A 22,134-nucleotide genomic window follows, 5' to 3' on the forward strand; every position below is an offset into this window, starting at 1 on the left:
ATTCTTACCATTTGTATCCAGGTCAAGGCCCCCAAAAGCTCAAATTTGCCAGATCTCAAATACATATTTCTGGTAGAAAACAGCAAGAGATATTGAGGTGGGTTTCATTACGAACAGATTGGAAGCTTTGGAATGAAGCAAACGGATCAGACAACTAGGTCCAAAATGCAGTAGGTGTGTACATTAGGGAAGGGACTTAAACCTCCCTAGGCTGTGTTTTTCCTCGTCACCTCCAGGTTACTGTTAGGAGCACATGTATATTTCGAGCTTGTCATGTGTCAAGCTGAGTGTATTAGGCTCATCTTGTAGAAGATGAAATGGAGACTGAGAATGTTCATCGAAAGGATGTAGAAAGTCATTTGCTAGGCATCCCAGAGCTAGTAAGGGGAAGTGCTGAGCCCTAAACCCAAGCTTCTCTAGCTCCAGATCCCATGCACCCAGCGAACACTCTAGCAGTCTTGGCACCTGCATCCCCACCTTGAGAGTCAGAGCAGCGGGGGATTCTTGTCACTAATGGTGATGGATGGGAGCTCCCCAGCTCAGCAGCCACAGGGCTCATGTGGTGGCCAGCGCAGCACTCAGTGGTACGGGCCTGGCAAACACTCCACTCAGTACAGCACTCCGTGAATCTCTGGGGTTTGGCAGCAGTGACCAGTCTCGTTGCTATACTGGCAGACTTTCCCAGAAATACATTAGAAAGCAGGAAAATTTTATGGGCACCTGGGTGGCTCAATCGGTTAAGCGACTGCTTTCGGCTCAGGTCATGATCCTGGAGTCCCGGGATCGAGTCCCGCATCGGGCTCCCTGCTCGGCAGGGAGTCTGCTTCTCCCTCTGACCCTCCCCCCCTCTCCTGCTCTCTCTCTCTCATTCTCTCTCTCAAATGAATAAATAAATAAAATCTTTAAAAAAAAAAGAAAGCAGGAAAATTTTTTAAAGATGGGGCAGGGCGGGGGAGAAAACCCACTCTGATGTGTTATTTCGCTAACGGCTTTAACTTTGTAATAAATAAAGACGGCAAATGGGAAGCAAACACATAAACTGAAAATAAGCTGCGTGAATCATGGCACGCAGTATGTACAGTATATAAATATTCATGTTAAATTACCTTTTACTCCGACTCCATGGTTCTCCTGTGTGCACTTAGGGCTGATTGGTTTCCGTAGGCCTTAGTTACCAACACAAATGTGTGTGACTTTTGTGAGAGCTTGAGGAGTAACTAAGGACTATTAGCACAGGCCTGAATAATGTCGGATCCCAGTGTTAGCCCCAGAAGCTCAAGCACCCTCTCTGCTTTTGGCAAGAGAACAGTAATCCATCTCCTGGTCTTTCCTAGTCAATGGAAACTGAGCTGAGGGAGAAAATCCTTAATCTTAGCAACAGCAGGATCTGGTATTTGAGCTGCAGAGCTTAAAGAAAAAAAAAAAGCCTCGTTGAAAAGTTCAAATCCAGGTAACCAGTTTCTGAAAGAGTCTTTTGTGTGAACTGGAGACAGGCTGCATGCGCAAAGAGGAGTGAGGGCCATGCAGGGTGGTGCCTGAGCTTTCCAGAATGCGGGTGTGGGGTTGGTTCCCTTCCTGTGGGGAGAAGCATGGCAGCCCCGTGAAGGGCTGGTACAGGCTGACACAGTGCTCCATGGGAAAGCCAACAGGGGGAGTGACTGTGCCCTGAGGTTCAGCGGGCTCAGAGGCCAACATTCCTTCCCTTGTTCTGCTCTGGCCTCCCAGTGACCTTGGGGTTGAACTACAGTCAAGTCCAATGGCCATGATAACACTTATCTCACTCCTCTGTGCTGCGTGGTGAGCCACTTGCCACCAAAGGGAAACTTCTAAATGAGAGCTGTTGGAATTTCCTTGCAAGGACACAGAGAGAGGTGTTGCAATCTTACTCCCCAAGCTATCCCAGCTCGTCCCTGCCTAGGAAATGGTAGTGTGTGGAATGCGTACTTTGTGTGCTTTTGTGTTCATATCATGCTCGGTAAGTATCTGAATGGAAAAAGGATCCTACACAAATTCTGTTATACATAATGGCAGAATGACTTTAAAGTGTTAAACTTGGGGCACCTGGGTAGCTCAGTCTGTTAAGCAACTGACTCTTGACTCGATTTCGGCTCAGGTCAGGAGCTCAGGGTCCTGGGTTTGAGCCCTGCGTCCGGCTCTGCGCTCAGCACGGAATCTGCTTGTCCCTTTCCCTCTGCTCCTCCCCACCCTCGTGCTCTCTCTCTCTCAAATAAATAAATAAATAAAATCTTTTAAAAAAAAAATTAAGTGTTAAACCTAGCTTTCTCCAATGCCTCACGGGCGCAAATTCATTACATCAGCATTTCCTTCACATAAGGGTATATAGCCCATGAAGTTAAAACTTTCTAATAGCTTTGGGTGTTTGTTCCAGTTAATTCAACAAGCACTTCTGGGACACCTATGATGAGGCAGGGATTCTATCCAGAGCCAACACAGCTAGTGCAGAGAAGAACGGAGACCCCCAAGTCAGACCAGGTTCGGATTCTGGCTCTGCTACTTGGACCTTTGAGCCCTTTGGTAAAAATGCTGAAATTTTTGGTGCCTCAGTTTCTTCATCCATAAAGCGTTGGTAACAATGCCCTGGAGGGCGGATGTGAGGATTCAGTGAGAGAGCATGTCTGGAACTGAGGAGCCTGATGTGTGTTCGCTGGGATTACACCTCAGGTGCTACCCGCCTCGAGGACACAGCCTAGCAGGGAGCCTGTGGGCAGAACAGAGCATCCTGGTGTGTGAGGTCTTGAATGCGGTGTGAACACAGTTCTGGGGAAGGGTAGACACAGGGAAACTAGAGAGAAGAGCTGATGGTGTGGGGTGTGAGAAGGGCAGCCTTCCAGATGAAGGATCAGGAGCAAGTGGAAGGAGGTGGGGATCTGAGAATTTGTGTCAATCCACGGCACTTGAATGTAGGAGAATTGGGAAATATTTCTATTTTCTGTTGGTGTTAGAGAATCTTTGTGAACTATCTCTGGCTCCCTATTATTGGAGTATTTATGGCTGTTTAAAATGAAATAGAAAATTAAAAATTAAAAAATTAAAAATTCAATATAATATAATATAAAATGGATTTCGAGAGAGAGAGAGCCATGCATTGAGTGCCTACAGGTTCTTTGCATGCGTGACTTCCTTTCATTTACTCCAAATAACCTCACAAGAAAAGTATTCCTACCCTACCTTAACAAATGGGGAAACTGAGGCTCAGAAAGGTGACACGGCTCGCCCAAGTTCACACCATTAGTAGGAGGGGGGAACTGGGGAACCAATCCCACCTTGATTAATGATAGGCAATAGGAAGACAGGCTCCCTTCCCCATGCAAAAGGACTCACCTATTTTCTCAATGTTTGTTAATCTGCGGAATACTCCTGAGGTAAGACACAAAATTTACAGAAATCTAGGCACCATGACTGGTTCATGCTCACATCAAAAGTTAAGGCAGAAGGACCATGTGGAAGATCCATTAATACCAAGATTGGGAATGGACCTATCCCTACGAGTCAGCCTCTCTGGTGATGAGATCTCATGTCATCTTTGTACCCTCTACATCCCGCACATACTGCCTCATGGCTAGGTGGAGTCCCCTTTTCCTGCCCCTCCAAATAACCCAAATAACCCTTATTCTTTTGAGAACCATTACTTTAGTGATCAGTAGCTTAAATCACATTTTCTTTATAATAGCACATTCACATGCAACCCGAAATGGCAAAGAAAAGATGATAAGAGTTGTAGGAGGTGGGCTGGGTTCAAAGAAGTAATTTGAACATTCCTCTGGACAGGAGAAACCACACTCAGTTTTCTTTTTCTACCAAAGGGAGCACAAACTCACTGTTACTTGAGCATGGGTGAGGACCACAAACTCATCGTTACTTGAGCATGGGTGAGGACCACATGTAAAATCCCTGTTACTCCAGTTAGGCCCTGCTTCATGCGCTTAACTCTGAAACATTGCCAACTCTTTCACATTTGATCTAGAAAACAGAAATACGAAGTGTCACGGTTAACATTCCTTAAATACTCAGTGCCAGGAACTGTGCCCTCAAGGTCAACAAGCCTTAGGTCATTGTGCTCTGTAATCAGCTCCACCACGCTGTGCAGTTTGTGCTGGGTATCTTCCATTTGCCCTCCACCACCATCCCTCCCCGCTTCCACTTTGCTCTCTCTGCCCTGGGAGGCTTGTCTGTGCAGCTTATGACATCTGCTCTCTTGCCCCCTAGCTTCTCCTTGGGTTCGGCCAACAGGCAGCCTCAAGGGAGCAGGGTTTCAGAGAAAGAAAGGAAAGGAAGGTCAGGTTCGTTCCCTGTGAGGCCACTTCTGGTAGACTAAGGTCTTGGCTTTTCTCACAGAGGCCTTTGCTAAGCACCTCTTCCCCCTTCGAGTTCCTGTCACTTGTCTCTTCCCTCTTTCCTATGAACCTGAGTTACCTCACTACCTTGTGTGGCTTCCTAAACCACTTCCACACACTGAGAGCTTCCCTTTTTTGTAAATAAAACCTGCTTGAATGACCCTAACCCGAGTGCAGCCTCTATTTCCCGTCAGGATCCTGATATAGGTACTGTGATTATACCCATTTTACAGACAGGCCTCAGAACTAAGTAAAGCCACTTGTCCAAGGCCTCACAGCTATTCAGTGGCAGAACTGGATTTCAAAACCAGACCTGGCGAAGTCCAGAGCCCACATTCTCAACTGCTGCACTGGAACAGCAATAAATGGTTCTGGACAACGCAGGCAAACTGGGCATCCTAGGGACACAGCCTCATGTACCTCCTCATGGGAATGTGTGGTGGGCAGAATGACACGGTGCAGATGGTTTGCCCCCGTCAGCCTCTTTATCAGGCAGAGAGCTTACCCAAAAGATAGTGGACAAAAAACAGACATCCTCACTGGGCTTGCTGCCCCTGCATCCTGGACTCTATGATACTGGGGCAGAAGACACCTGCCAGTACAGAGAGGCTGGAAGGGGCCACCAGACACATTTAAATCCTGGCTGGGAATCATATTCCAGACCCCCATCAGCCTTTCTCTAATGGCCCTGGTTGAACCAAGAGAGGCTCCCACTGGGTCCAACAGATTAGAACAGGCTGTGGTTGATGCTTTATTCCAAAAGGAAAATCAGGGCTACATCTGACCCCCCAACATTGAATTCATTCACTAGGCCCTAGGAGAATTCATAGCCAGAACTAAAGACGTCACTTGCATCTGAGCAGGACTGACCTCAGCATGCTGGTTTCGGTCTTCCACCTCAGGAAGCTGCATAATCTTTATTTAATACTGCAACACTGAGCCTCCCTCTGCAGAGTGAGGAATTTGTCATCTCAGGCCTCAGATTAAGTGAAAAGAATTTTTTAGCTAAAATAGTTACGTATATACATTTCCATAAATCATTTTACCATAAATTAGGAAGAAGTCTACTTCCTCTGCCTAAAGCAAAAAAGATTTTAAGCGAGGATTCTCAACAGTACCTTCTTCCAAGCAGTTCTGTTACCTCTTGTGCCTATCTTGGGATTCACTGTACTGAATTACGTTGACAGATCATCTCCTGCACTGGAAAGTGAGGTCCTTATAGGCAGATCCTATACCTCCTTCATCTCTCCATCCCTGGCCCAACACATACAGCGGGCACTCAATACATACTACAAGAAAAACACATGTGGATGCCCTCAGAACACCCTGCAAGGGCTGCTGTTGGAGTGTGTTATGCAATTACATGTTGACTCATCAGCCTCATCCACAAAGGGAGACACCATCTTTTATTTAATTTTATACCTCCCATGTTTGGAATATCATGACTGCTCAAAATATATTTTGTTGGAAAAAAAAAGAGATGGAGGACACAGCAAGCAAGAAATAAAGCTTAATTGTCTTTGGCACCCTTGCATTGTGTGGAGGTACTTAGACAGCTCTTTGGATTGGTGTCAGAGGGTTATACCCACTGTATGCCCCAGTCATTCCACAGAAGGCTGCATTTCCATCATGGAGTTGCCTTATAGAGAGGACAATGGAAGAGAAGGGTCTGATAAGCAGGGTGCTAGTGGGGCTGGTCACAAGAGTAACAGCCTCTTCCTTATCCAAGTCAACTGCCAGTTATTCCTAAGATCTCAGGTCAAGTGCCCCTTCCTATAGGGAACTACCCCTGGCTCTCCAATAGCAGTCGTGTTGTTTTCCTTCGAAACTTCATTCTGTATGTAACGGTATATTCGTTGGTGTGATCTTTTTGGCGAGTGCCTGACTCTCCTGAAAGTCTCATCAGTTCCATCTGTTTTGTTCATTATTCTATTCCCAGGACCAAGCGTGAATCTTCCAATTAGGTGTTCAGTAAATCAGTGCTGAATGAATGAGTGAATAAACAAATTGTCACTCTATGCTCGACTCATATTGGACCACATCTTCTCATTCCTGGTCCAGTGTTCTTTCTCTTAATACCAGCCATTTTAAATATTGTCTTTTATATGTGTGTAGGAATTGAGGTTTTCCTATAAACCAGTCACTCTGACCTGTCCTCACATCTGTTTACCTGGGTGCTGTCCCTGCAGGTGGCCTATCCAACATCTTGGTTACCTCATAAAAGAAAGCCATAAACTCTAACCCAGTGTTTATTTGTTTCTAAACCAGTGATTTTTAAACATGCTTTTTGTAGAAGACCTCTTTTAAAATCTACATCCAACAGACTGTAGTATATCCAAACAGTGGAATATTATTCAGTGATAACAAGAAATGAGCTCTCAAGCCATGAAAAGACATGGAGGAAACTTAAGTGCATATTGCTAAGTAAAAGAAGCCAATCTGAAAAGCCTACATGTTGTACGATTACAAAGATATGACTGACATAGGGAAAACTATAGGGACAGTAAAAAGCTTAGTGGAATCCAGGAGTCCAGGGAGGGCTGAATAGATGGAGCACAGAGCATTTTTAGGACAGTGAAACTATTCTGACAGTATAATGTGCATACATGGCATTATGGGTTTGTCAAAACTCATAGAACGTACAAGGAGTGAACCCTAATTTAAACTATGGACTTTAATAATAATATATCAGTATTGGTTCATCACTTGTAACAATAAACTATGGACTTTAATAATAATATATCAGTATTAGTTCATCACTTGTAACAAATGTACCACACTAATGGAAGATGTTAATAAAAGAGAAAATGGGGTGAGGGATGGGTTGGAAAGGAAAAGGGATATTTGGGAACACTCTGTAATTTCTGCTCAATGTCCCTGTAAATCTAAAAGTGCTCTAAAAAGTCTACTAATTTTTTAAAATCTGGATCCTAGTTGGTCATTCAATGTATAAAATATAATAGATGGGTTCTAGCTGAAGTAGGAGTGCAGTCCTTCCCACTTTCTACCTACAAACTCATCTCAGGTCTCACTTCCCTCCTTGTGGGTCCCTGAGATATGACTATGGCTAAGCAATTACATGAAACCTTCCCTTGCTTTGCCTACCCCCCAGCTCCCATCCCCACCCCCAGCACCCCAAGTGTGCCCTAAAGAGTCTGACCTGACTCCTTGCTCTGTAGCCCATTGCTATTTTAGAAAGGCAGGTGGTCTCCTTGTGGCTTCTCGTGGACCTTAGCACAATTTACCTGATTGAAACGTTACTCTTCTCACTTTGGCTTTTCCATTGCATTGGCTGAGAAATCCCAGTTTGGGCCCAGGCATCTCCCACAAATGTCTATCCAGGACCCGTGGGAATGGGAGACCGTGGAGGAGTACAGACAGGAGGGAACATGGATTCTGAATGGGGTGTATGCGAAGCCAGACTGTTTTCATACTCCAAAGTCACAGCCGAGACTCCTCAGCAGTCCTACTTACAAACACACCACAATTGCTAACAAAGAATCCAACAGAGAACTCAACAACCCCTTGAGGCAAACCAGAACCTGTTAACTAAGAGTGGTGACACCACAATTACCGGCAAATGTTTGCTGGGAGGAAGGGGAGTCTGTGAAATGCCTCAGGGCACCGAAACCATTAGGAGCCAGTTCCACCAATGAACGGAGTGCTTCAGAGTAGCAGCTGTATCTGGGAGAGTTTCTGAAATAAGCCCTGGCTGCACCAGCCGAGGCCTCTGGGCAGGGGGGAGCAAACTCACCTTCTCCAGGAGCAGGGAGGCAAGAAGCACAGCATCTCCCTGGCTACCCAGCAAAGCCAGCCTCAAAGCCTTTCAGGAATCTCTGCTATTTGTGGAAACTGGATCGCATTCCCCAAAGACCAGCATTCCTACACCCCGTGCACTTTCCGTGGCTGCTTTTCTTTACTTTCCCTCACTCCAATTAAAAAGGCAAGAGTGGGCCCTTATCCTCCACTCATGCTGGGGACCCTCCATGACACTCACCTGGAATGCCCCCATCAGAGGCCATGCATCGCAGAGGCGATCCCAGCAATTTTCATTCCCATATATTCACAGGTCATAAGGTGAAACGTCATTAGCATACTCTTGAATACCTAATGGGATTGGAGGAAAAAAAAAAAAAAGATCCTCATTGATGGGACCAATGTGCCAATTAAGGACTGAGGTCTTTCTTCTTTGGCTTTTCTGTGCTGTCATCCCAACACAATCTCAGGGGTAGGTGAGTGACAAAACAATGTAATTGCTATTGTATATTTGCCACAAAAAACACCCAGTTAGAAACCTTCCCACTGGGGCCAGCAGTGGACATTAGTCTGCATTTTTTTGAATAAAATAGGGAAAATGTGTAGATTGGTGTAGAGTTTTTGGAAAACAATAGAAACTGAATTTAAGCTTAGATTACATCTTTACAGACCCTGAATTTAAGCTTAGCTTAAATTCTTAAGAGAACCAACCCTCCCAACCAACTAACAAAACAAACAAAAAATATCCACAAGAGTCTGTGAGGTTTTCTGTTCAAATGGTCCTTAATGGGGCACCTGGGTGGCTCAGATGGTTCAATGTCTGCCTTCGGCTCAGGTCATGATCCTGAAGTCCCGGGATCGAGCCCTCCATCTCCCACATCGGGCTCCTGCTTAGACAGGAGTCTGCTCCTCCTTCTCCCTCTGCTCCTCCCCCGTTTATGCTCACTCACGCTCTCTCTCAAATAAATAAAATTTAAAAAAAGAAAAAAAAAGTTCCCTAATGATGTCTGTGCCCATACATTTGTCTTTTCTGGCCAGTATATCTCCATTATTCCAGAAGAGACACCACTTTATTTTTAGAATAGTGTCTCCAACATTGCTCCTTCTGCAACCCCTATCCAAATATGCACTTCTAGTGAGAACTGCCAGTAATCGTATCCTAATTACTTAGCTGCAAGATGGGCATCTCACCAAAAGCAGACCAATCAGAGTTCTTCCCAGCAGCATTCAGAATAGAACTGAAGGGAGAAAGACCCTTTTCTCTTTGCTGGGAAACTGTGAAAAAAAGTGATTTCTGGAACTGAGGGCAGGTGTGGCTCCAGGGAAGGCTTTTGTCTAAAGGAATGAAGAGGACTTGCAGAGAAAAGCAAAGATATGACAGGGACAACCCTGTGGACATTCAAGTCCTTGGTTTAAGGTACATGTGATAGACTTAAATCATGTCTCCTTGTATCCACAACCTGCACAGTCCCCTCCCACATTGATTCAGGTCTTGGCCATATGACTTGCTTAGGCTGGTGGGACATCAGCAGATGTGATGTGATAGAGGCTTGAAACATACTTATGCATTGGGACCTACCCTCTCCCTTGCTGCTTTTAGAACTTAGTCAGCATGTGAAGAAGCCCAGGCTAGCTTGCTGGAGAGAGGTGGCCCAGCCGATAGCCAGCACCATTTGCTGGACATAAAAGGAAGACCATCATGGATCATCTGGCCCCAGTTATGCCCCATGAGGGATACCAGAGATGAGCAGAAGAACCATCAAGTTGAGCCCAGCCCAAAATGATGGTGCACAGAGTTATGAGCAAATGGAAGGGTGGTTGTTTATTTCACCAAGTTTTAGAGTGGTTTGTTGCTCCACAATAAATAACTTGTGGGTCCCTGGGACCTTCTTGCTATCATGTAAAGACGGGGACAGTAGGACAAGAAACCATGTAGAAAGAAGAACCCACATGTCTCAAAGATCCCAGCTGTCCCAGCCAGCCATCTAAGGTCACAGATGCAACGCTAAACCCAGTGGACACCACATGGAGCACAGGTGAGTCTCCCACGTGAGTTGCCAATCCACGGATTCATAAGCAAATATGTGTTTATTTAAACTTAAACTTTAAAAGACACTGAGTTTTGGAGTGGCTTGCTATTCAGCAAAAGCTAACCCCTCTAACTTTCTTAAAACCACTCATTTTTGCCTTTCTCCTGAAGCCACTGTCTTCCAGATTTTGCCCAATCTGCTGTGCAAGACTGTTCAGTGCATTCCTAATACCCAATAGCTCTTCTTCCCTTGACTGAAAAATACTGATTTTGTGTAGGGGGGAATGTACCATCCTCTAAATGCTCTGTCCGTGTCCCTTGCGGCTAGATGTGGTTATGTGACGCAGCTGAAGGCTTTAAAAGGGATATAACAATTGAGGAGGCAGACCACATCTCTTCCACTTTCCACCTTCCTTACTAGAATACAGATGTGATCACTGGAGCCACAGCAGCTCTTTTGTGACCATGGGTTTTAAAAAAAAGAAAAGAAAAAAGAATCACAGAGATGCCAGACCTGATTTTGTTAGAGAAAAACAAGAAAAACAAAAAATTGGTTTTAAGACACCTGTTTAAAGTGAGCTGCTGTTTCACATAGCTACATTTGATCTTGAGAGAAATGAGTTAGATTTCTGTCACTAGTGATCCAAAGAGTCCTGATCAGTGATTTGGTCTTCCCCTGGGGAGTCCTGTGGCCCCCTCTGCATGCCGTACCGTAAGATGCAAGATGCGCTGGTCCCCCTTTCTCTCTGGCTCATGTGTAAACCCAAAGGCATTTTCCTCTTTCACCTTAAAATAGGTAAGATAGGTAGATATTTTTGAAAAGTATTTCATTAAAACCCAAAGAAAATAATTACAAGAAATATAAACAGCATGAAATTGCCCTGTTCGCATCACATTTGATCCTAAAATCACCAGTTAAGCTCTATGAACCCTACTCTAGTCTCTTGAGGACAGTGGTTCTCAAAGGGGAAGTCACCAAACCAAAAGCATCGGCATTACCTGAGAACTTGTTAGAGATGCAAATTCCCAGGCCCCACCCCAAACCTACTGAAGCCAAAGCTCTGGGGGCGGGGCTAGCAGTAAGTGCTTGAACAACCCCTTCCGGTGATTCTGATGTAGTCAGTTTCAGAGCCACTACCTTATGATAAGTATCTGCCAATACAGTACGACAAGAAGCTCCCACTCCTTTTCTTTAGACAGTATTGGGCAAACCCTAGGGTTTGAATCAAAGAGAATTTCGTGTCATATTGTGATTCTGCCATATTAGCTGTGACATCTGGGGCCACATCTGATTAACCCCTAGGGTCCCGTGGTCTTCATTTCGTTCACAGGTAAAATGGACTCATACTTTTTAGGATTGTTTAAGATGAAATGAGACCGCAAAATGCCTACCCACAATCCGGCCCAAGGCAGGTATTAAATAAAGTCAGCTGACTCTCTTTTTAAAGTCTGCATCTCAGGTCTGTGTCCACAGCTCAGTCCAGCAGCAAATGTCTGTCATTTGCAGCCGAATTACTTTCAAAAATAAAAAATAAGTTCCCTAAGTCCAGTTCAAATCTCCCAATACTTCTAAATACACCCCCTTCAGCCAGGTGTTAAGATGGAGAGTCCACCTTATTTCTTAACTGATTTGCTAGAATGACTGGCACTCGTCAGGCCCCAGTGGTCTGGCCTTTCCTGGCTGAGGCTGGAGGAACCGCCACCCCCTAGGGCATTTCCATCCTCCTCACCTCCAGGGGCCTTCCTTCAATCTACTTCTTTCCAATGAACCCTAAAGGACCTTTAACAGTATCATAAATACTCAGAGAGTTAATGGCATTCAGAAACAAATCAGCTGCTCTGAGGAACCAATTCAGAAACAGCTGAGTGTAAGATAAGTGCTTAACCATAGTTTTTTGTTTGTTTGTTTGTTTTGGTTTACTGTTTTGAATAAGGAATCTATATCCATGATCAACAGATTCAAATATTATAAAAAAGGATATTATGCAAAGCTAATATCTCTTTTGTACCTCTGGCACTTAGATCCCTACCCAGAGACAACTACGCTTACTAGCTTTTTGGATAAACTTTCAGAAATAGCCTATATATGGAAAAATCATGGAAAAAAACAATATATACATAGTGACATATATATGTTGTACATATGCACATGTACACACACATATATTACCTTCTTTGTTTTCCACAGAATGTAATACACTATACACACTGTCTGCACCAAGAATATGGAAATCATGGGCAGAGGGAGATTAATAAGAGACCTTCATGATCTTCAGAGTCCTATATTGGGAAGCCGGAGAGTTTGGATGATATCATCTGCAATATAGAAGAATTTTATCCTACGTCTCTGTGTCTCTGGCTACGCAGAGACACTCTCTTGATGTCTGTATCCATGTGTGCGTAAGTGTGCACATATGTGTGCCTTACTCTGCACACACACAAACAGGACCACGCCCATCTTTTGGGATCACTGTTCTCTATTACACCAGCCTGCTCACTCATCAGTCCTAGGTTGGACTTCTAGCCCCTGGGATGAATGGCCGCTAGGAGGTCCTGCGCTACCGACTGGCTCCCTGTTCACTTTTCTCACACCCAAGACTGTGTAGCAACATCCAGCTTACTGGGGAGTCACACTTGACATTGCCCAAGCCTTAAAGCCCAGTCTGCCTGACGGCACACGTCCCCCTCCTGCATTCCTGACACCTGCTGACAAGCAGCTGATGGGATCTTAATCTGGCTCTCCCCCTTTTTTACAGATGGGAAAAATGAGACCGAGGCCTAGGCCCAGGGAAATTCCTAAAGGAACATGGATAGTGATATACCCTGGAATCAGGACTCTGGGATCAGCTTGGGCAAAGAGGGGTTGGGTGCCTAACAGTAGTAAGTTCTAATCCTGGCTTCACAAGAGGAGACCTGTGTTTTCTTGGTTCTGGAGCCTCCGTTGGAAGATCTGTAAGGTAGGGTAATAATAATTACATAGAGAATAATTAGGATTATAAAACAAATATATGCAAAACACCAAATAACATATACAACAGAATAATCATTTGCCAAATTTTAAGTAGCGCCCCAACACTTCTTAGAGGTTCACCCTCTGAGCTCCAGCTTGCTTTCTTATTTCTGTAAACATTATTCAACTATATAGAGTAGCTCCTGCATCGGGGATACAAAGATGATCAAGAGAGTGCCTTGGTCCTTGAGAAGCAGAAGGGGTGGCAGAGACAGCCAGCTAGTTCCTACAGCCCAGGGGAGGCTTCCTTCCATGTGTGATGAGGCTCGCTGGGAACACAGGACACTTATCTACCTGCTGTTGACAGTACAAAGGGCAGGGCCAGGGTGTGTGTCTCTGCTGGACCAAGGCCAAGCATGGGGTGAAATGGGAATGCACATTTCCAGCCATATTTCCTCAACCGTGCCCACGGATCCCACAGAGCTACTCAGCAGCACCCCAGCATCCCTGGGGGATTTTCCAAATACTATAGCCAGCACTGTGGCCACTTTCATTTCTGGGCTTCTGGACGCACAGGAACACAAGAGTCTCCCTCCTCTGCAACCAGGCATGTCCTTCCACCATTCACACTCAGGCCCCAGCGTGACCTCTAGATGAAGTCGCCGGAGAAATAAGCCTCTGAGGATAATTTGTCAAGCACGCGATTAGGCAGCAGGGCAAGGACTCTTTCCTGACTTCTGCAGATAGGAGTTTACATCACAGCATGAAATTTGTTTACCCTTATCTTAGCACACAAGAACAAATTATCCCACCCTTGTTATAAATCCAGCAGCTCTGCATCTGTGAGCAGGTTTCCACGTAAATCTCCAGCAAATGCTCCTTGGCTGACTGTTCACTTTGTTTGCTGCCTTTTCCTGGCCGCGGCTCACGGAACCGTTAGTCTCACCAGTGGACACGCTGGTTTTCTTCTGTAGAGATAACAGAAGGAAAGAAAGAGAGCAGCTAGGGTCACGACTGCCCCAGAAACCCCACCACCCACAGCAGACTCTCTCCCGGCTGAACTGCCATGGCTCCATGGGCCAGAAAGATCCACCAAGCCACAGTGAGATCTGCCCTCAACATCCTGGGAGGCCAGAACTTACCAGCCTGGAGGGGACCCTTGCAGACTCACTTTGTTCCAGACGGTCAGTATGAACAGATGGTCCTGAGTGCGGTGAGGAACCCGCAGTGCTCACGGTAGTCCATGGTAGCTCACAGTAGAGGGGGGCGCTGTTACAGCTAGGGACCTGAAGCACAGAAAGGTTAAGTGAGATGCTCAGGGTCACACAGAAGTAAGAGGTAAGAGCTTAATTAAAACAGGCAGTCAGACTTCAGAGCCTATGTTCTAAGACAATGCTTCCTATACACCAACACACACAAGAATCATCGGGTGACCTTGTTCAGATGTAGATTCTGATTCAGCAGGTCGAAGTAGGGGCCTCAGATCCTGCCTTTCCCACAAGCTCAGCTCCCAGGAGAGGCCCATGCTGCCAGGTCATAGACCACACTTGGAGGAGGGCCAGTTGGACCCAGGACCCAGCACTATACAGTGGAATGGGAGCACCTCTGTTCGTCCACCTACTCTTTGTTACCTGTCCACAGAGAAAGAAGAACAAAAATTGGGAGTGAGCTGCTAGAAATTTTATAACTATATGACAGTTATTTTATATCTGCTAAATCTAGTAGCAAAAGTTAAGGCTTGTACATCGTTTTATTATTTTTACTGTGTTCATCTAGTAAATTATATCAATGTTATTTTACAAAGGTATTGTACACAAAAAGCTAGAAATTGCAAACAAAACCAGGAAACAAAACAAACAGCCTGGTCCTTCCCTACAGATAATTTGAAAATCACTGCTCAACACTACTATGCTGTACTGATTCCCTCATAGATGAAGAGTCGAGGACCATGGGGTGTATGTATGTCTGTCCCACCTCAACTTCACTTCCTAGAGGTTCCATTTTCTTGTGGTTTTGAGGCAGTTCCGGTATATCAAGCCCCACATGCAGAAGAAAACTGCCATCCATAAAACCCCTCAAGTAATGTGAATTCTGTTCTGCCCCTTCCTGGTTTGGGAACCTCTGCCAAATCACTCAGTCTCCCCGAGGCTCCTTTTCTTCATCGGTACAATAAAGCCCACCCACTGCGTGGCAACAAGGGATGAAATGCTGTAAAGCATACACAGGGCTTAGCACAACCCCTGGAAAAATCACTAGCAATCAATATAGAGCAGATAAAATCATTATTAGGTGAAAAAAACCTGCAAGAAATAAATTCATATCAGGCAATCATTGACTCCATCAGCATTTTTGAGAAAACGCTCCTGACACTCTACTAGGCACTGGGAAGGCAAGATGGTATGCTTCTCGCAACAAAATTGAATTAATTTCTTTTCAACTTAGAACAGTTAGCACCCAATTTCTCACAAAAGTCTGCAACAAAAGCGAAATTTTAATCCTAACCACTAGCAAGAACAGTGCCCCAAGACACTGCAAGATGTCTGGTCATCGAGCAAAAATGTAATTATTTTCATTCTGCTCCAGAAACTTAGGCAGGTAAGTGCACTAACACAGTTTAGAAAGATTTTCAATAACAAGGAATAAAACAAGGCAGGTTTTATTTAACCTTCAGTTAAGCAGAAATCCAGCTAACTAGAGATGGTCAAGGTGGAGTGTTCCTAGTTAATGGTTGTTAGGGTCTGCCTATAACTCATTTACATAATGACCCCCAGGAGGCAAGAGCCCCTGGGGTTTGTGGACAAGGGAAGGAAAGGGGCTGAGTGCAGTATTGGTAAATGTTGATCAAGTCCCTGACAATTTGGGGCAGGAATTTGTAAATCACTAGGTGAGGGAAATTTGCCAGGTGGGAATGGGAATCTTTCTGACCTTGCCAAAATGGCAGACTTCTTCATGCTCCAGTTTGGTGTTGTGTTTAAGTGCCTGCAGGGATGTAGTGATTCGTTCGGTACAGCACACTGAAATCCAATTTATTTATCATAGTTGTCATGTCCCCAAAGCTTTAATGTCTCAGACCCTCCCATAGTAATACATTCATTTGTCAAATTAGGGTCCCCAGGTTGTTTCTTTTTCCCCCTCTCCCTGGGCTGTCCGGATACAGAAAGTTCAGGTCCCTTTCCCCAATGAGGCCATCTTCTATCAGTCTGTTACTGAAATCTATATGGGTGTGCTAAAGTCTAAGACACCGGTCTGAAACCCTTGAGCCAGATGCTCTGGTGGAAGCACACCCCACTTAGAGGAGGAGGAAGAAGAGAAAGGAACAGTTAACGGCTGCATTTTGCCTTAGCAAGAAGCTCCTTCCTGTTGTTGTTGGTCACATCAGTGGGACAAATAGTGGCTGGAGCACCAGGGTCCCCTGTCCAGTGGGGCTTGCATTCAGAGCCATCTGGGTCCATATCCTGTTGGTTGGCTGATTTGACACTTTAGGTAGTTCACTTTCCCCAGCTCTAAAATGGGGATTAGAATCATAAATGGAACCTGCCCTGTGAGGTCATGAGAAGGGTGAACCAGGTAATGATTACAAAGAGTTAGCACGGTACCTGGCACAGAATGAATTCTGCTGTCTCAGAGACAAGACCTCATCTTTCTCTGGTTCACAGTGAAGAGTAGCATAATATGCTACCCCAAAAGGTGTCGCTTTGGCACAAGGATTAATTTGAGTTGAAGGCAACTGAAGAGCAGATATAAGAAAAGCTTTCTGCCCTCCCCGTCTCTGCCTGAAGGCAGACATAAATTCCCCTTGTTAAGGTGTCCCCCTTCTCCACTTCCTGTACCGTTGGAGATAAGATGACACCGAGAAAATTTCCATTAGTTTACCATTAGTTTCTCCATATATTTGTCTTGCCATAATTTGCTTTCCATAGAAGTTCAAAGCCCTTTGTCATGTCACTTCTCTACAAAATTACTGTACTTTGCTAAAATATAAAAAAGCCCAAGTTGCAACCACCCTTTTGATCTACTCATCACAGAGGGCTCCTATATATGTGTGTTATGCACACATTAATAAGCAAGTAAAAAGCATTTTATTTGTTTTTCTCTTGTTAATCTGTCATCTGCTAGTCTAATTTGAGGACCCCAGCCAATGAACCTGAGACAGAGCAAAATTATTTGCTTCCTCCCCTACAAGAGCTATGTACACAGTGATTATAGCTTCTCCAATTTGTAAAAGCTCAGTAAACATAGCTTATATACTTATCCTTTTGGCTCAGTCTCTAAATATCCCTTGTCTGGCATCCCCAACTGCTTTTAGGACTCTTAAGGCAAAGGCTTAATTCTATGCATTCATTAATCTATTACTTAAAAAATGCTTACTGAACATCTCTTAAGCTGTTCAGTAGATGCTAGTTGGTGTGATGGAGCCCTGAGCATCCAGAGGGCAAGGATCAGATTTTGGTCCCTTTGCATAGCAAGTGAGAACGATGGATGGCATAAAGTAGGCCTTCAGTAAGGATTCCTGGAACGGGACTGGCAGACACAGCAGCTGACTGCCATGCACAGTGGTGCACATTCAGCCCCAGCCACAGAGTCCAGGGCAGGGCTAGCCCACAGGTAAGTCCTCCCTATGTAGAGGAAGAACCCCATCCCATCCTTTGCTCCTGCAGTGTTGTCAGATAACTCATCCACTCAACTGGCAATCAACCCCCAATGCCATGACCTTTAGCAAAATCCTTTCTTGATATCTGTTCTCCTTAATAGGACCTACTGACTTCCTTTTTTTTTTTTTTTATTCCCCCCCTTGACCCACTTTACTCCATCAGCTTCTTCCTGGTTCCACTTCACACCTTAGTTTTGCGAACTGAACACATACTTGAAACTCAAAATCACTTTTTAAAGAAATGCTACTCCTGAGCCACACAAAATGAGAATATCAGGCTAATCCAAAGAAGGGTTTGTTTACTTAGCACATAATTGTCAAGCATCTACTGTGTGTAGTAGGACACTACACTGGACAATGGGGGTACAACAGTGACACATCAGTCTGGCCTCCTTGAGACATGGGCAATGATGACAGAAGCAAATACAATCACTATTGTAATAAGTGTTTCGTAGGAAATAAATGGGCTGAAGAAGGGTGAGGTGGGTAACAAGCTCGTTAGCAAAACCCCCTCTAAGGACTTGACTTAATTGGAGGCATAAATAATACAAAGGATTTAGCTTTGTGAAGAGTGGAATTCCAGAACATTCCAGGCCCAGGGAATGGGCATGTCAAGGTCTGAGGTAATCACAAGCTTGGTGTGGACAGGAAACCAAGGACTGATGTGGCTGAGCCATATAGAGTGGGCAACTGGGAGGACATGAGGCCAGAAGTGTGGTGAGGAGTCAGATTCATGAATGAAGGCAAAGATGGAAGGAATGTGGAGTATGAAGACAAAGGAACTCAGCCATATTGGCTACTATCTGGGCCAGCTGGGTGGCTGGAGGTTACCCCTACTCTGTGGCACTGTCTTGGGTCTGATTCTTGACTCCGCAAATCACTAGCTGTGTTGTCACGGGTAAGATGCTTGAGGATATTGATAATAATGCCTAGCTCATAGGTGAGGCTTAGATGAGTGAATATACATAAACCTCTTAGAATGGCATTATTTATAATAAGCACTTCACAGATGTTAGCTGCTACTAACTTATTTGTTTATTACCACTTTCATGAATTCTTCATCATCTGAGGTACAATCCTTAAGCTCAAAGGCTCAGAAACCCAACTCTGCCAACCCATGGAAAGTGGAGGGACTTAGCCCACAGAGTCTGAAGCATAAAGCCAGGCCCCCACCTCTCTTGCTGACTGACGAAAATAAATATAATTATTAGGTCAATTTGTACTGTTTATAAGCATGTCTTCTACGGTTCCCCAAATGCCTCTCAGGAGGTATGCTTTGTTGGTAGGTAGTAGAACATGCTCGGTGATGTTAATGGTAGGTGTCCTGGCTCTGTAAAATTATCTTTTAACCCAAGAGATCTAAGATATTACAATTTCAACATGCAATCACTTGGAAAAAATTAGTAAGATATTTTACTTTTTCGTACCATATTGTAAAATCGATGTACATTTTACATTAACAATACATTTCATTTCAGACCAGCTACATTTCAGGTACTCAATAGCCACACATAACTACACACAACTAGAGGCTACCATGTTGAACAGGGCAGAGCTATAATTTCTTGATGAATTTAGCTGTGTTAAATTCTTCTTAGCCCACTTCTTAACCCCTCTGAAATTCAACTGTCTAGGGTAGAGCCTGGCACACCACAGGCCTTTAGTAAATTTTTAAAGTAATTTTCTCATCTCTAAATTAAGAATAATCCTAACAAGTGTCCAACACTGTTCTAGGAGCTAAGGATACCTCCATGAACAAAACAAGAATCCCTGGCTTCACAGAGCTTGTACTCAATTACGAAAGGTAATAAACAAAATAATATAGAAATTAAAATAGAACCCTAAAAGGTGATAAGTGAGTTGAGTAAGTGATAGAGAAATTGAGCAGGAAAGAAGAATAAGGAGTATATGTGGGAGGACATTTGGAATTTTAAATAGCGTTGCCAGAGAAGGCTCACCAGGAAGCTATCATCTGAGTCAAGACTTAGCACACCATGAAGTTATTTGGGAGTAAACTGTTCCAGGCAGAGGGAAAAGCAAATGTTAAGGCTGTGAGAGAGAAGCATGGCCACCACTGGGGAAGGAACAGCAAGGGGCCAGTGTGTCTGGAGATGTGAATGAGGGAGTGTGAGAGAGGTAATGTGGAAGACAGGCCAGGGCTTTGGGGGCCATTTTAGGGATTTGGGCCCTTCCCCAACAGAGAGGGAGAGCCTCAGGAGGGCTTTGAGCAAAGCAGTGACCTGGCTTGGCCTATAGTCTCATGGGATTGCTAGGGGCTGCTGGGTTATGAATGGACTACAGTGGGGTAAGTGCCCCATGGGGTTCCCTTGGCTTGGGGAAAACAGAAACTGACCAACCACATTTGTTGAGACTTACACCCCAAATCCTGGGTGGGCGGTCTCCCTAATCTGTCCTGCAGAAAGCCATGCTGAACAAATGCGGTCTTTCTCCCTCATGTCAGCTCTCTTTCCCTGGAAGCATGAAGAATGCCCAAGGAAAGAAAAGGAGGTTGGGTTTGCTGTGCTGAAGCTTTTCTCATTATTGACAGCCCTGTCTCCTCCCTAAATATCTCATCCTCCCCTTTTTTGCACAAGAAGTGCAAAATAAGATTCTTAGAATTTAGACTTTTTTTGAAATCTCTACATTTGGATTTGCAGATATGCCAATATTTGGATTTATAGAGCTGTAATTTAAGCCAGTCTCTCCCCTGGAACCGCTTGATGAAATGCATCTTTCATGAGGCTCCTGCAGGAGCCCAGCTACAAGCTCAGACTCCCGAGCACAAATCAAACTCTCCGGTTCAACATCAACAGTATGTTGTCAGGGGCCTCCCGAAACTGCAAGGATCTGGAAGGGACAGGCTTCAGTGTTTTCGCACTGGTGAGCCCTCTTCTAGAAAAGGATTAAAAGCCTCCTCGCAGGTTAGCCACAGGACGAATGGATGGAGAGCTAAATGGTTTTGTGTGGGCGTTAGAGCCCCAGACCCTTTCTCAGGGCGTCTCCTCTCCGTGCCTACCCACAGGGCAGCCTAGCTCTGGCCCAGCCTGCTTGAGACAGCCTGCTCTGGTTATCTGAGGGAAGAAGCAAGTCAAATACAGAAGCCGAGGAAAGGGATGCCCCTCAGCAGCCTCTATGACTCCTTCCTTAATCTGAAGGTCAAGGAATAATTCAGTTAAAGCGCAAAACTCTTTATGCAGGTTTTAAAGCCCAAGACAGCCAGGCTGAGAGGGTGGGGAGGGCAGCTACAGGCCACCAGCTCTCAGAGGGGAGAGAGGCCCAGGCCTCACCTCCTGTGAAGCATCCAATTAAAAAAAGAGACAGAAAAAAGAATACATGCCCAAAGCAGGTTATTTGTTGTCTTTTTTACCGGATGGCCCTGCTTATGCAGTTGCTGCTATGTATGTAACCTCACCTGGAGACGGGGGCCCTTTGTGACAGGTAGTCTGGGCTAAAACACCTGACTCACCTTGCTCCCCATCTCCTATCCCTGCTCCATCCCTGGCAACACTCCAGGGAGAGCAATGACCAGGATGGGGAAGCACCCACATAGGGCAGCCAACTGTCCCAGTTGGCCTAGGACATGCTAAAATCAGGATAGTCCCGGGCAAACCAGGACAAGTTGGTCACTCTATGTCCAGCAGACACACCAGCCCCCTGGTCCTCGGACTGGCCAAGGCTGCAGGAACATATATGCTGGTGTCCCTGAGGCTGCTTGATGCAGTGGGAAAAGTAGGCTTGGAACCAGCCAGATTTGGATTTGAATCCAGCTTCTCCCACTTACAGTCAGCAAGATTCCTATCCCTAGGCCTTTGGGTGCTTATCTGGGGAATGTAAAAACAGGATCGGTATGGAAATGTCTAAGACCATGCCCACAACAAACGGCTCTGCCTTTTCCTCCCCATATTAAAATCATCATCTGGCTCTTACACCCGCTGTGTGAATAATGCCTGGCATCTCCACAGGCTTTAGGGTTTGTAGGATGCTTCCATGTAAGCTGTCTCACTGGAGGATTCGCAAGTGAGATAAGGAGTATCATCAGCCCCGCTTTAGAGACTGGGGAAGCGGGCCAGATGGAGAAGAGAGGCTCCAAGGTCATGCACCTGGCAATCAGGACACCAGCCCACATCACCTGCTCCCATTCTGCTATGGCTCACCTCCTACGGTTTCAACAAAACCCCCAGCAGCGGGGAACAGGCGCAGGTAAGTCTGGGAGTTTCCCAGTATAGGGAGGTGTGGAGGAACCTGTTTTCCAGCAAATTCACTCAGCTATCTGCTGCCACCGGGAGCCTGGGGCCCAACCCCGGGGAACAGGCAGAGTTCCAGATTGCCTAATCAGATAATTCTGCCCTCGTGCTCTGGTTTTGTACATTCTTGGAGTGAGCCACTCGAACGA

General features: G+C 45.2%; 1 long non-coding RNA gene across 1 annotated transcript in view; it reads right to left on the reverse strand.

The window, feature by feature from the left end:
- LOC123858723 (uncharacterized) overlaps nt 1-14,712 on the reverse strand; it is a 63,361-nt gene extending 48,649 nt beyond the window's left edge. Inside the window, exons 1-7 of the long non-coding RNA XR_010410509.1 lie at nt 14,525-14,712; nt 14,262-14,376; nt 13,903-14,058; nt 12,963-13,090; nt 12,311-12,420; nt 10,852-10,926; nt 8,353-8,462 (exon numbers count right to left, since the gene is read on the reverse strand). This is a non-coding gene — a long non-coding RNA (uncharacterized LOC123858723). The remainder of the gene's footprint in view (nt 1-8,352; nt 8,463-10,851; nt 10,927-12,310; nt 12,421-12,962; nt 13,091-13,902; nt 14,059-14,261; nt 14,377-14,524) is intronic.
- Between the last annotated feature and the right edge of the window lie 7,422 nt (nt 14,713-22,134).

Source organism: Mirounga angustirostris, unplaced genomic scaffold (genome assembly GCF_029215605.1).
Source record: "Mirounga angustirostris isolate CCGP_5_RB_7025 unplaced genomic scaffold, mMirAng1.0.hap1 SCAF_4, whole genome shotgun sequence".
Lineage (NCBI taxonomy): Eukaryota > Metazoa > Chordata > Mammalia > Carnivora > Phocidae > Mirounga > Mirounga angustirostris.